Here is a 15,404-nt window from a genome sequence, read left to right on the forward strand (position 1 = left end):
AAAGCCCTCAAATAGTTTTTGACTATTTTAATGTACAATGCCTCCAGAAACATGGTTCTGTAAGTGCGTGTCTACAAATGGGGAAAGGGATCTCCATATGTTTGAAGGAGCATTTAATCACAGGTCAGAAGGATAGAAGAGATATGAAAAAAATAATAGTAAGAGAATGTCTGGTTCTAGTTTAAGAGCTGCCATTGCTGCTGAGATGGGAGAGGGAAGCTTGAGCTGCACCACATGTGTGTAGGAGGAGAAAAGGGGAAAGGGGATGCGTAAGAACCATTATTCTCACTAATCTGTCTGTTCCCCTATGAAAACATGCTCAAAACAAAGTCCTTAAAAATTAACGTGGTCTCAGGTCGTTAAGTAAGGTAAGGAGCTTGGAAGTCACCATTTCATCCTAACCACAAGCACAATGCTGATCAAACTAAAAAAAAAAAAAAAAAAAAAAAAAATTTTTTTTTTTTTTTTTTTTTTTTTGCATCTGGAAGAGAGGGAGATAAAAGCAAACTACCACCTCCAGGGTTGGCAAGAAAGGAGAAAACGAGAAGCTGAAGCTGTGACTCACCGGGGCAGACAGTCCTGGGTGGGAGCTGCCACAGGAGCGAGTGCCAAGTTGGAAAACCGGAACTGGAATCGATTACTTGCCGGAGGCTAAGTGTAGACAATTCAGAGAGTTACAAAGTTCAGAGGAACCCAGGCATGGGATGTCCTCATATTTTGTGAGGTTTGTTTCCAGAAACTCAGCGAGGCTCTTACGGTGAGCATCAGAGAAAAATCCCCTAACCCGTCTGGCAAGGGGAGGGGAAAGTAACTTCTCTGTGATACACCAGTGCGCTTTGTTCTTAAAAAGACACGACGGTCTCAGGAGAAACTATTTAGGGAGATCCTCACCTGCTGGGGCAGCCTTAACTGACCTGGGGAAAGGAAAATAGCCAACACGGGTCAGCTGTAGCCTTCCATGTGAGAGAAGCACTTGAGCTCACACCAGCCGTCCTATTAAAGGGGGAGAAATAAAAAACTGGGAAACACTTGTGAAGTTTACCATCCAGAAGCATCAGCTCACTGAAAGACTGAGGCCGAATCGCAGAACGTTACCCATTCCCATTACTCAACACCACATTACTACAGGCCTATTTATAGCAGTTCCTTTTACCGGGTAGATAACCGTGTGGCTCTCAGGAAGAAATTACAAATCACCTTAAAAGGCAAAAAATTCAATTTGGAGACATAGATCAAACATCAGAACCAGAGGCAGATGCAGCCGAGATATTGAAATCGTCAGACCTAATTTAAAGCAACTGTGATTAATATGCTAAGGGCTCCAATGGATAGACAGCATGCGAGAATAGATGGGCAATGTAAACAGAAAGAGGGAAATCCTGAGAAAGAAACAAATAGAAATGCTAGAGATCAAAAGGTACTGTGACAGAAACGAAGAACTGTGTAGAAAGCCTTTAATAGGCTTATCAGTAGACTGGACACAGCTGAGGAAACAATATCTCTTGAGGATTTAGCAGTAGAAACCCCCAACACTGAAAAGCAAAGGGAATAAAGAAGGGAAAAAAGACTATCCAAGGATTGTGGGGCAACTACAAAATGTATACCATATGCATCATTGGTATATCAGAAAGATGAATGGATAAAGAAGATGGAATACATGCACACACAATGCACTATTACTCAACCATAAAAAAAGAGATCTTGCCATTTGTGACGGCATGGATGGTCCTAGAGGGTATGTGTTAAGTGACATAAGTCAGACAGAGAAAGACAAAAACTATATGATTTCACTTATATGTGAAATTTAAAAAAAGAAAACAAATGAATAAATAAACAACAACAAAAACAAGAACAGACTCATAAATACACAAAATAAACTGGTGGTTGCCAGGGGTGGGGGTGGGTGAATTAGGTGAAAGGGATTAAGTGGTACAAACTACCAGTTATAAAAGAAATAAGTCATGGAGATGAAAAATACAGCATAGGAAATATAGTTAATAATAGTGTGATAGCATTACAGGGTGAGAGATGATGACTACACTTACCATGGTTAGTACTGAGGAATGTGCAGGTATGTCAACTCACAAAAAAAGGAGAAAAAAGACTCTCAGAAAAATAAAAATTGAAGGAATCTGTGGCTAGTAAACCAGACTTGCAAGAAATGTTAAAAGAATATCTTTAGAGAGAAAGAAAACAGCTTAGACTCAAATCTATGTGAAGTATGGAAGAGCATCAAAGAAGGAATAAGGCAATATAAGAACTTTCATTTTCTTATTTGTAATTGGTCTGACAACAGTTTGTTCAAAATAATAATGGCAACAATGTATTTAATAATGCATGCTTACTATACATAATACACACACACACACACCTATATATGTGTGTATATCACCATGTCTTGATTACAGTGGCTTTTGAAGTTTTGAGGTCGAGTAGTCTCAATCCTCCATCTTTGTTGTTTTCCTTCAATATTGTGTTGGCTTTTCTGGATCTTTTGCCTTTCCATATAACCTTCAGAATTAGATTGTCCAGAGTGAACAGTAATGTAAACTATGGACTTGGGTCCAGATTATGATAAGTCAATGCAAGTTTATAGTTGTAACAAATGTACCACCCTGGTGGGAGATGTTTATAAGAAGGGGGCTATATACATGTGTGTGGTATTTGGGGGTAAATGGGAAATCTTTATACCTTCCTTTCCTTTTTTCTGTGAAAAACTGGCTTAAAAATAAAGTCTGAAAAAAGTGATTAAGTTAAAATGAGGCTGTTAGAGTAGGCCCTAAACTAGTCTCACCAGTGTCCATGTAAGAAAAAATGTGAATACATGAGGAGAGACCAAGATGAACCCTCACAAAGAAAAGATCAGGTAAAGGCAAAGGGAGAAGACAGGCATTTACAAGCCAAGGAGAAAGTCCATCAGAATGAAATCAACTCTACCCACACCTTGATGTCAGACTTCTGGCCTCCAGAACTGTGAGAAAATTTCATGGTTAAGCCCCTCACTCTGTAGTATTTTGTTATGGCAGCCATAGAAAATTAACACAAAACGCAAGATCCGGTATAATGAAAGGACGCTTTATTTTTGTAGTCTTTCTCCAAAAACCAATAGCCACAATTTAGAAGAAAAACATTAGACAATTCTCAAAGGCTCTTCTACAAAATAGCTAACCAATAATCCTAAAAATGGTCAAGGTTATCAAAAAAAAAGGAAAACCTGTGAAATTTTCCCACCAGAGCCTAGGGAAACACGATGACTAAGTTTATCCTGAGTAGGATTCTAGAACATAAAAAAAAGATGTTAGGTTAAAAAAAATGCTACAGAAATCTGAATGTGGACGTTAGCTAATTATATCAATATTGGTTCATCATTTGTGGTAAATATACCATACTTATATGCATGTCTATAAAGAGAAAATAGACTGCAGAGTGTATAAGAACTATCATCACAATTTTTTAAATCTAAAATGATTTTAAACTTTAAAGAAAATTGTAAAAAGAAGGACTAGGGACTGGTCTAGATGAAGCATCTAAATGCAATGAATGAACCATGACTGGATCATGAATTGAAAGAAGTCTCAAAAAAACACTTTTTATTTAACAAGGTGCAATTTAAGTATGAGTTATACTATATATTAAATGATATTTTAAAGTATTATTATTTTTTCCTTTGGTGAGATGATGGTTCTGTGGAAGATACATAGTTATGGGGTGATGTAGAAGAATATCCTATTAGGAGATGCACATGGGAGTATTTAGGGTAAATGTGATGTGATGATCCCAAACTTTCAAATGGTTTGAAAAGGTTTGCAAAAGTACATATTGATTATATACACATGGTAAGGTATAATTTCTAAATTTGGGTGAAGGATTAATGGGTATTCACTGTACTCATCTTGCAACTTTACTATGGATTGCAAACTTTGGGAAACTTTTTTTAAAGAAATTACATCAAACAGATTTGTTCTGAGAGTTTAAGATGTTTTAGCATTTTACTTTTTACTAAATGACATGGTGTGTTAATGTCTAAATGAAGGTGGGACTATTTGACTCTATACCTCGATTTCAGTTGCTGTGCTTCCGTTCTCTAAGTCATGCTGAGTGTTTGCAGTCCTGCGTGTCCTCGGGAGAGGTGTGACATTAAATGATTTAATTTGATGCCCCTGTAGATTTGAAAGAACTCTCTGAACAAGGCATCAGAGCATCCAAGATCAACTTTGGGGACCAGAGCAGTGGAAATTACCTGGTCACTCTAGCCTGTAGGCTGGAAGCAGACGGTGTTATCTTCCTTGCCCACTTTGCATATGGTAAAAACAGTTTGCAAAAAATCAAGTTCTAAATAAGTGTACTCATCATTTTCAGAATAGCCCAGATAAATAAGTAAACTGAGGCAAGCTCAAAGTTATCAAAAAAGAGTTTATTTGGGAATGGCAAGGAATTGCAATTTGGGACCCACAAACTGTAGCAAGCTACACCTGAGTCCATGACTTGGTAATGTTATGGAAACAATGTGGTTTCCTCTTCCAGAGAGACAAGTTTTTAAATGATCCTTATGTTCAGACTCTGTTAGATGCTTTGCTCCTGCCAGCAGATCTGAGGCTTGGTAAATGGAATTCTTACAATTGCCCCCCATTCTATAGATGTAAGTATATTCTACTCATGGTTTACATGTTTTCACATTGGACTGACAATTTCCCATGGAAGCAGGCAACTGCCTGTTCTGTAGCTAAAACCCTGTGAGAAAAGATTATTCCCACTCAGGGAACAATCCTTGAACATCATGGTAACTGGGAAACCCACTTCATTGGTCAAATACTTGGACAAGTCTGTACCATCTGGCCAGCTCTTCAGCAGTTTCATTGTGTTGTCATCTTCAGCCTTATGGACTGGTGGCATGTACAAATGGAATTATTAAAACTTAGTTAGCTAAGTTAGTTGGAACTGTTCAAATACCCTGGCCAAAAGCATTACAATTGGTTCTTCTAAATCTTCTAAGATCCATTTTCTTTGGGATACATAAAGTTCACCTTTTGAAATACACAACAGCCTGTGCGCTTAGCCCCTGCTTCTTTTGACCCATAGCTAATGAAGAAGGATACGCTTCAATTTTGCTAAGCCCTGATCAAATCAATAGAAAATGATTACGCTCTGGTAGAACAATCTTTCCACTGGTTACTCCTGGGGACAAAGACATCACACATCACACCTTCCAGCCTTGAGATTTCATCTATTAGAAAAGACATCTCCAAATAGACTCTCTTCAACATCACTGGAAAGGCCCCTATCATGTGTCACTAACCCTTGTGCTGCAAAACTTGAAGGAATAGCCTCACAGATTCATGTGTTGTAGTTATGAAAGTCCCAAAACCTGAATGGATCTGTAAACCATGTAGTGACCAGAAACTGAAAATTTCTAGGGACTAGAAATTTCCAAATACAGGACATTTGAAACAGACAGCTCACCCAATATATCCGACCAGGTCTGTATAACTTTCTTACTTTTTCTTTCTTCTCACTGTACGTTTACTTAAATCATGTCATTCAGGCCTTCAATTATTTTTTTCCCCTAGTTTTCCAATAGTCCTTTACTTTAGCTTTAACACATCCTTTTATCCCTACCTTACAAACACTCTCTGAGTCTGCTAAGTTTTTGGAATTGTTCCAGAGCAAATACTAATGATGATTCTGAATGGGTGACCTGGCCACTATCTTTAGATGGATGGTAAAATCTATCTTATAAAGATGCAGGGTTTTCCTTCAGTAATTTTGAAATCACACATGTCCTCCCTTCCCAAAGATTGGCACCAAATTTTATGGCTTTCCACCGAGTACCTGAACCCCTACTCACAAGAGGATACCCCTCACGCAGATCTGGACTCTGAAAATGTTTACGTTTCCAAAACTTAATGGGAAGTAGCAAAGCCCTAGGATATCTCTCACAAAATATTTGTAACTATAGTATTTTATATGACTCAGATGCACATGAAATCAATCCGTGTTAGAATCCATAAGCTATATCATCTCCTACATGAATGTATTTTTACAGTGGGGCCAGGAAAACTGTAATATTGGAAAATGAAAAGCTGATGTGCTCCCCACTGGATGGTGCTTTATTAAGAGCCGACCAAAAATCTGGGGAATGGTAGAAACTTAATTCAATTTACTTGTTCCCTAGAGATCTTCCAAACATCCACCAAAATCTTTCTCATACTAGATCAGCTACTTGTTACTGAAGATCTATGGAAATGCAAGGTGCTCACATAATCGTTCCCATGCCAATAAACCAGATTATCGTGTGCTCAGTATAAATGATTCCATTTCTGATCATGAGAACCCCTGTTTCATTCCAAGGAAAAGAATCTGGGCAAAGGAACCCAACTATGCCTTATCCTTAGAAGACACTGGGTATCTCCTTTTATGTAGAAGAAACATATATTCCACACTTCCCCTTAATTTAGGGGCATTATGGAATTATTGCCATTACTCCTGATGCCAAAATTAGAAAAACTCTACCCTCTACTATTTATATACCTAATCTGGGGTCTTTCTCCTATTGATTTAAAATGACTTGTTGGAACTGGGAAGGTTATGACAAAAATTAACAAGCAACAGCTGAATGACATAATTGATCAGTGATGTTTTCTTTGATCCAAAGGGAGAAATGTGAAAGAATTGCAATCTAAAATGGAACCAGAAGATCTAAAATGGAAACTCTCATGTACATGCCCTCAGGAATACTAAATTTAAGGACTCAGAGACTGATTTCCTATAAATGCCTGATATGCAGAAGTCTGATAACATTGGAATTCTCTTAAGTCGGAGAAAGTTGGTGAGGGGTTGCCTTATATTAACCCTGGGAAGTTTTGCATATGGCATTTAGAGACAAACAAGAAATGACCCAGATAGGGTTGGTGTTGCAAAACACACTGAGTTGAGCTTTGTTTGTATGACTGGACTGGTTCTGTCTGCTCAGGGAGTTTTCAAAGCTGGTCTCATTTGCTTTTGATTTTCACAGACTAACTGAGCTCTACCCTCTTTACATTCCCTGCTCATAAATATAGTCTACCCCAAACCCTCAACGGACTCGTCTGTAACTTGTTACAGTTTGCATGTCCTGAATTCCAATTCCTCTGCTATTCCTGAATAAACTGTTTTTGACGATTTTGAGCTTGCTTTACTTTACACCTCTTTATTTTGGTCGACAGCCCTTTCTATATATTGCTTTCATTATCCAAAAAATATGTTAATTTTGCAAACCTTAGAATATCCAGAGGGGCAAAAGGAAATGGAAACTTCAAAATAGCTTAAAACTTAACTCTGCTATAGAGGTTGCTTTTAATCCTTTGAGAAACTTTCATATGAAAATGTGTAGCCACTTTAAAAAAAAAAAAAAACGAACAGCATGATAGGAGAGAGATTCTGTTCCTTCATCGAGTGCCCAGGACTCAGGAAGTATTTGTAATGAACACTTGGCTTTTTTTTTGTTTTTTGGAAATTTCACTAAACAATGGATTGTTAACGTCTCTCTAGGTCAAAAAAGACAGCCAAAAAAACACTTTTAATGGTACACTGAATGGAAGCGTCTTTTCACCTTTCTATTTATTTCTTTACACTAAATTTATCTTGAGTCTTCTTATGTATAAAAATCTATCTAGGAAAAATCTCAAATATTACCAGTATTTGTTGTATATGCAATAAATAATTAGAATTTGACTTACATAGGCTGATTTCTCAAAGTTAAATCTCCTTATATCAATCCTAATAAAGACATCTTATTGCTGTAAACTTTCATACCTACCTTCCTAGCTTCTAAGAACAATGCAACTCAACCTCACATTGGAACTATACACGTCACATTCCTAGATATCTTTCCTATTGCACACTGGAAGGCCTTTCATTTCCCACTCTGCCTCGTCTTTATTGAAGCAGGTCATTTGCAGCATGATGCTCGCCCTTTCAGACTCCTTATTTCAGATACATTCTAGGGTTTCAATATTCATACAGTATGGCATTCTCCTGAGTGTTTTTCACATTTCTGAAGAACAGCCTTCTAGCCTGATCTTACTTGTGGGAGACTCTTAAATCCTTGTTCTAGATATGATATTCCTTTTGAAGTTTTCTATGCTGGCATATTCTATGCTGGCATATTACATTGTTTTAAAGTTTTCTGTTTTCTTCTTTCTGCATTAATAATGTAACTTTAATGATCTTTGAAGCAGCTAAGTCACTCAATTTTCCTTGACATATGAGTTGCTATTTTTATTTTTTTAATTCATCTGACAGCTTGCTGTCTGGTTCATTGGTATATTTAGACACTTCTTATTTCTTTCTCAATATATTTGTATGTATTTTCCTACTTTCCTTTTTGCATCCTTCTATCCCAGAACTACTTTTTGTTTTCCTCATAAGAATGTAAATAGACTAGGGGTGCCTGGGTGGCTCAGTTGGTTAAGCATCCGACTTCAATTCAGGTCATGATCTCACGGCTTGTGAGTCCAAGCCCCATGTCAGGCTCTGTGCTGACAGCTCGGAGCCTGGAGCCTGCTTTGGATTCTGTGTCTCCCTCCTTCTCTCCCTCCCCCTCCCCCACTCACGCTTTGTCTCTTTCTCTCAAGAATAAATATGCATTTTAAAAAAAAACTTAAAAAAAAAAAGAATGTAAATAGACTATCTGTATGTGGCAGATTAACGATGTGCTCACAACTCCATTTCATTTTATTGGTCCAACTGAAACAAATATATTTCTTAGCCTTGCTCGTAGTAGGTTTGGGCCATAAGTCATGTATTTTGTTTTGCATTGCCAGGGTTTTCAAGACAAGAAGATCTGAATGTGAGTCTAGTTCTGCCATTTGTGAATCTAAGTTATTCAATTTTTAAAAATAAATTTTCTATACACCTTGTATCATTTGACCTGACAATGGAAAAGGGTACCTTCTTATGCTCATTTGTACTTCCAAAACATTTTCCTTTTCTTTGTAAAATTCTTCAGCTTTGATTTTCACTCTATTAGGCTATACCGGATGTGCTTCTCTCTTGTCTGACCTTCTAAATAACCCCCAAGAACACTCCATTTTATTCCTTAAAGGTTTTAGCACCTGGGTCACCCTCAGTCTCTCTAAAACTGCTAACTTTATCCTTGGTGATTTTAATATCTACCTTGATGTTCCTTCCAATACACTAAATTTTAATTTTTTTTAATTCTTCTCCAATGATTTTGACTTCCACCCAATATTGGTCACTCTCAGCTTGGTCACATTTCGCCTTTTAATCACTAACAAAACCACAAATTATATTGACGTATATTCACCCATGATTCATTAGTACATATTCTTGTACTAATACCTCCCATGTTACTAGTTTACTTCCGCTAGCACTCTAACAGAAATAATTCACCACCATTTAGACCAACACTCTATTGACCATATCATATATTCACACTCCTCACCTTCCTCAGGCCTTTACTTTCCTCCTTAAACTGTTTAAAATCCGTTATTCCCAGCTAAGTCACTCTCTTACACATGTACTCAATTTTAATGTCCCAAGATTGCTTCTTCACACCAAACCGTGTTGAAAACAGTTCCCCACATCTTCTACATCTGCCTTAACAGCTGAAGATAAGTAAAAAACAAGCCAGAATCATGTTGCTTGGCCCTGTTTTCAACTTGTAACAAACAATCCCAAGGAGGCCTTAATTCTGCAAAGAATTTATAATGCATTTCCCATTAGTGGGAAGATCTGATCATTTCAGTCATGGATGACTATTTCATAGAGGCTGTATAATGTAGTTGCTAATATCCCAGATGTCTATTTGACATCTTTACTCGAATCTTCAATATTCAGTTTGAACTTGTCATCTATAAAAATGAGCTCATCATCTTTCCTCCAGACAGATCCCTTCCTTCACATTTCATTTAAGGCCTACATGGTCCACCCATCCTCCTGATAGTCAGCACATTCCTTCCACGTGTTCACTCTCCTGTAGCCTCCTCGCTTCTTACAAATACCTTACTGATTTTCTGCCTGATTGATTAACCAGTTGTCAATTTATCAATGTATCACATTTTAGCCTCCAATTATAAAAATGGAATTATCTATTTCTTATCAGATTTATCATCAGGTTTTACCTGAACATCACTTTCAATCAAGTTGATGAAATTAACATTTATAGACTTAACCCTAAAACACTAAAACACACATTGTTTCCAGATCACAAAACATTTACCAATCCAGACCATATTGTGGGTCATGAGGATGCATTAACAAAATTACAAGTAAAGAAATCATACAAAGTATATTCTCAGGCAATTAAATTACATATATCAATAACAGAATTATAGCTAAGAAATCCCCTAATACTCTGAGATTCAACAAAGTATTTCTAGATTACATATGGTTCAAAAAATAAAATTCAAGATACATATAAATTATTTTCAAATAGAGGCAAATAAAAATGTAACTTATCAAAATGTGTGAGATGTAGCCAAAATGAAGTGTCCATACAGATTTATTGCATTTAATGGATTCATTAGAAAAGAAGGATGATTAAAAGCAATAATCTAAGATTTCACTTTGGGAAAGTAGAGGAAGAAGAGCAATGTAAGCTTAAATCAAACAGAAGAAAGGAAACAAAAATTATAGGAGAAAGCAACAAAACCGAAAACAGAAAAACAATATAGAAAATCAATGAAAATGAGAGCAAACCACCAAAACTCACACAAGGTGAAGTAGATAATCTGAAGAGGCCTAGTAACTATTTGAAAAGCTGAATCAATAATTAATAACATTCCAAAAATAAAAACAAAATATCATACCAAGATGGTTTTAGTAGCTCCCTCTCTCTCTGACCCTCCCCTGCTCACGCTGTCTCTCTCTCTCTCTCTCCTAGAAATAAATAAAACATTAAAAAAAAAAAAATTTAAAAAAATAAAAAAAAATAAAAAAAAAAGATGGTTTTAGTAGTAAATTCTATAGAACACTTAAGGGCAGAATGATACCAATTATCTATAATCCCATCCAAAACACATAAGCAGAGGGGTACTTGCCAACTCCTTCTATAAAGCCAGCATTACCTGATATCAAAAGCAGATAAATTCATTGCAAGAAAAATATCTATAGACCAGTATCTCTTATAAACACAGATGGAAAAATCCTCAAAATATATTAGGAATTGAATTCAAGAACATATTAAAATTACATGCATATAACCAAGTGAGACTTATTCCAGCTATGCCATGCTGGCTTAACATTCAAAAATCAACAGATGTAATCCACCATATCAACAAACTAAAGAAGAGAAATAATGTGATTATATAAATTGATGCTGAAAAGCATTTGACAAAACTCAACACCCATTTAGTGATAAAATCTTTCAGAAACTAGGGATAGAGGGATATTCACGCAATTTGATAAGGAACATCTTAAAATCTACAGCTAACATCACACTTGGGTTAGTGTACACACATAATTTTCTTTGCTCTGATAGCTGAAAGGGCCTAAAAGAATTGATACCCAGTAGCAATGAGCACACCTAGTGCCAAAATTTGGTTTCTATTTCAATTCTCCAATAAAGGGAACAAAGTCTTCAAGAAGAAAGGACTGATTCTAGGAGTAGGGCAGTAAATACAGAAAATGGTGCACCTCATAGCCAATAAATGGCCATGGTGCACCTCATAACACCAAAAAATAATGAAGGGCTAAGATAGATAGATAGTGGTATGGCAAAGGGGCACAAAATCCAACTGAAAGAACTACTAATAGCCAAACTGGAACAACTGAGCAACAGAGTGAATAAGGTAGTATTGGATTATGACCCAAAGTCTATAAGAAATATCTACGAGTCTATATTAATATAATAAATGGGGCTGAAGAGAAACACTTCATATGCAGAAAAATTGCAAAAACAAATTATGTAGATACTCTGCTCCACATAGCACCTTCCTTCCAAAGAGCAAGGCATGGAGTATCTTTATAGTGGAGAACCCTGGCAAACACTGTCTCAGCCAGATGATCTAGATGAACACCAATATGAATGTCATGTTGATAGTATACACCTTGATATGATATAATGAAAATAATAATTTATGTCTGTGAATTTCCTCTGCCAAACTCCAAAATCCCATCTAATCATAAGACAATTACCAATAGAAGGGCCTCCCTAAATTTATCTGATCAACATTCCGCAAAGAGGAACCTGAGAGAGGACACACAACAAAATATAGTGAGATACTGCAGATGGGATCCTGGGATTAAAAAAAAAAAAAGACATTAGGTAAAAACTATGTAAGTACAAATAAACTATGGATTTAATTAATTATATCAGTATTGGTTAAATAAATTTAATGATGTATCATTTTAATATAAATGACTAATAATAGGAATAAAATTGAGTGTGAGGTATATGGGAAATCTCTCTACTGTCTTTACAATTGTTTTGTGACTTTAAAACTCTTATTTTAAAAAAGTCTTTTAAAAAATCGCATACTGCAGGATCCAAGAAATGGTGCATAAGGTCACCAGACTTATTTCTGCTTGTAGCCAACACTCATAAAGGAATTTCCATATCTTTTTAAAAGAATTTTGGTAGTGAATATAAGCTAAGATCATTGTCCAAACTTAACAATTAAACCTTAAAACCATCGTGGCCTGGAGTAAATCTAAACAGTATTAGCCAATATTTAACTTGTTTAAATTAGAATAAAGCATAGTTCTTTATCAACCACAGGAGCCTATAGAACATTTCCATTGATATAGACAGGACCTAATTTTTGAACATCCTACATATGTTACATATAACAGGGAGGGATTCTGAATAATTTCTCAAGGAATAGTTCCCAGCACTGTAATTCACACACACACACACACACACACACACACACACACACATATATTATTGATATCATTATTACATACTAGTGCTCATACCATTAGGTAGTAAATATGTGATCAGCAAAAATGTATGCTGGAAAATATCCTCCAAGCAAGAAATATGCAAACTGTTGTCAAGAGAGGATTCAAGTCCAGGGGCATAAAAATTGAAAGAGGATTCAAGAAAAAGAATCAATTTAAGACAAGACAGACAACAAAGGAGATTAAGAGAAGTTAAATACAAGATCATGGGGTGGCTGATATTAGATCATCCAATATAGGATCTAAATTTAGAAAAATATGGTATCCAATGAGCATTACCCTTACATAGGACTTGGTAACCTGGCCACTATTTATAGGGAGTCTAAAGAGTAGACTACTTATATAGAAATAAACAAAGCAAGCTCCTTGATCTAGACTTAAAGTGAAATTATTATAGGAATGTATATTTATCTAAAAATAACATCAAAAGGATCATTTCTAGTATCAAGAATAGTAGAGGCAGTTGTTTTTTACATTTTCAAGCAAAACCAAAAATTGCTGAGAAGTACAAGTCTGTCAGATGATCATATATGGAGATATGAAAGAACTTGTGAATTTAAACATGAGAAATAGTCCTGAATGCTCTCAAACTCTGAATGTCTATATATAATCCCAGAAAAAAAGCAGTGATTCCATGATCAAAAAGATATATGGCAGCTATGCAGACATTAGCACTAAAATTAATGAAGCAATATTCATAATCTAAAATTTGAAAAAATATTTGCAACAATTTGAATTATGCCAACAATAATAACATCTTCCTAATTTATTATTAAATTCCGGGATAAAATCCAACATAAATGTTTTGATGAGCCAATATATTTACAGAGGCTCATTTTTGTGCATTTCACTTACATTTAATTAATGTTCTAAAAATACTACTTCAATGTGATTTGTAGAGATGTAGGTGTAAATACAGACATCTATTCATAACCAATGGATTTTCAGACCAAGTAGGGCTTGTAATGCTGTGGTGCAAAGGCTGGTGTTATCGCTTCTATATCCATAGGCAGAGGTAAAAATGTTTAAATGTAGCTCTAAATGCTCTAATTTGATTCTTAACGATTTTCCGTCTCTGACAAATTTCAGAGTGTGATGAAACTAACATGCCCACAGCGTACAGTCTGAGCAATCTAGGTTCTTACCCTGTTATGTAAACATTCAGTATCAATTTGTGTAAAATATTAAAAGTCCACTTTCTTTAACCAGCTTTTCCAAATTACTACTGAATTTTCCTTCCAGAAATATATTCTTGATGGCTATTAATCTTCTACATGCCATAGAGCAAATATATATTCTCTATGTGTCTTAGACACATATGTAATAGACCCAATACCAACCTCACAGCATTATTAGTAAATAAAGATAACACATGTGAAACATTTGTGTCTGGCTCATAGCAATTTCAATAATTATTAACTACTGTTGTCATTTTTATTAATCTAATAGCATAAACTGGTCTTTGAATGCTGTAGCTTTGCATCTTTGCCCACATATTGCCACAAAAGAGAATCCTCTTGCCATTCCTTCCTGCCAATACAATTTTATGCTTCCTTTGGAAACTGGTTTAATTCCCATCAGCACTCCTGCCAATGGTTCTCACATCACTTAGTACCTGGACTATTCTTACGTCAACTATTCTTATATCTTCTTATTGCATTCCTGTTACTGTTGCCTTTGTTCACAACTGTAAATTTTAATGAACTGTGTGAACTTATTGAGCTTCAAATTTGTTAATTTGAGTCCTGTCTCATTTTTCTTGCCTTAATTCTCCTCAGTTCTCCCAAAATTGAACTAACTTCTCTATCCACCCAAGGCTTCATTGCCAGTAAAGGAACCAAGACAGTAATACATATCAGGTGACATTAAATAACCCTCTGCCCATCATTCTCCTACACATACATGTACTTATGTACACACATACTCTGTATGTGTGTGTGTGTGTGTGTGTGTGTGTTTGTGTGTGTGTGAGGTATCTTAGATTGGGTGCCTCAGAAACAGACAAGGCTTCATGTGTCAGGGGTTTATGAAGAATGTGCTCTCAGGAGAAACTTGTAAAAGAGTAATAACCTTATAACTCAGGTAACTAGAAAACAAATGACCCACTTTAAATGGGCAAAATTCTGAATAGACATTTCATCAAAGAGGTATGAAAATAGCCAACTGATAAAGGAAAAGATGCCCAGCGTCATATTTACAAGAATGCCAATTAAAGCCATAAAGATATACCACTTTATATTCACTAGATTGGCACTCAGAAAGAGAGAAGTAAGGGTGTAGAAGAACAGATATCCTCATACATTGCAAAAAGACAAGTAAAATGGAAGGCTTCCCTTGTGAAACAGTTTGGTACTTTTCAAAAAACGTAAGTGTAAATTTACCCCATGACCCAGCAATACCACTTCTAGGAATTTAACAAAAGAATGAAAATATGTGACCACACAAAGACTTACATGTTATGTTTATAGAAGACATATATGTGATATTTATAATACCTCCAA

This window comes from Crocuta crocuta, unplaced genomic scaffold (assembly GCF_008692635.1).
Source record: "Crocuta crocuta isolate KB4526 unplaced genomic scaffold, BGI_CrCroc_1.0 scaffold831, whole genome shotgun sequence".
Classification (NCBI taxonomy): domain Eukaryota; kingdom Metazoa; phylum Chordata; class Mammalia; order Carnivora; family Hyaenidae; genus Crocuta; species Crocuta crocuta.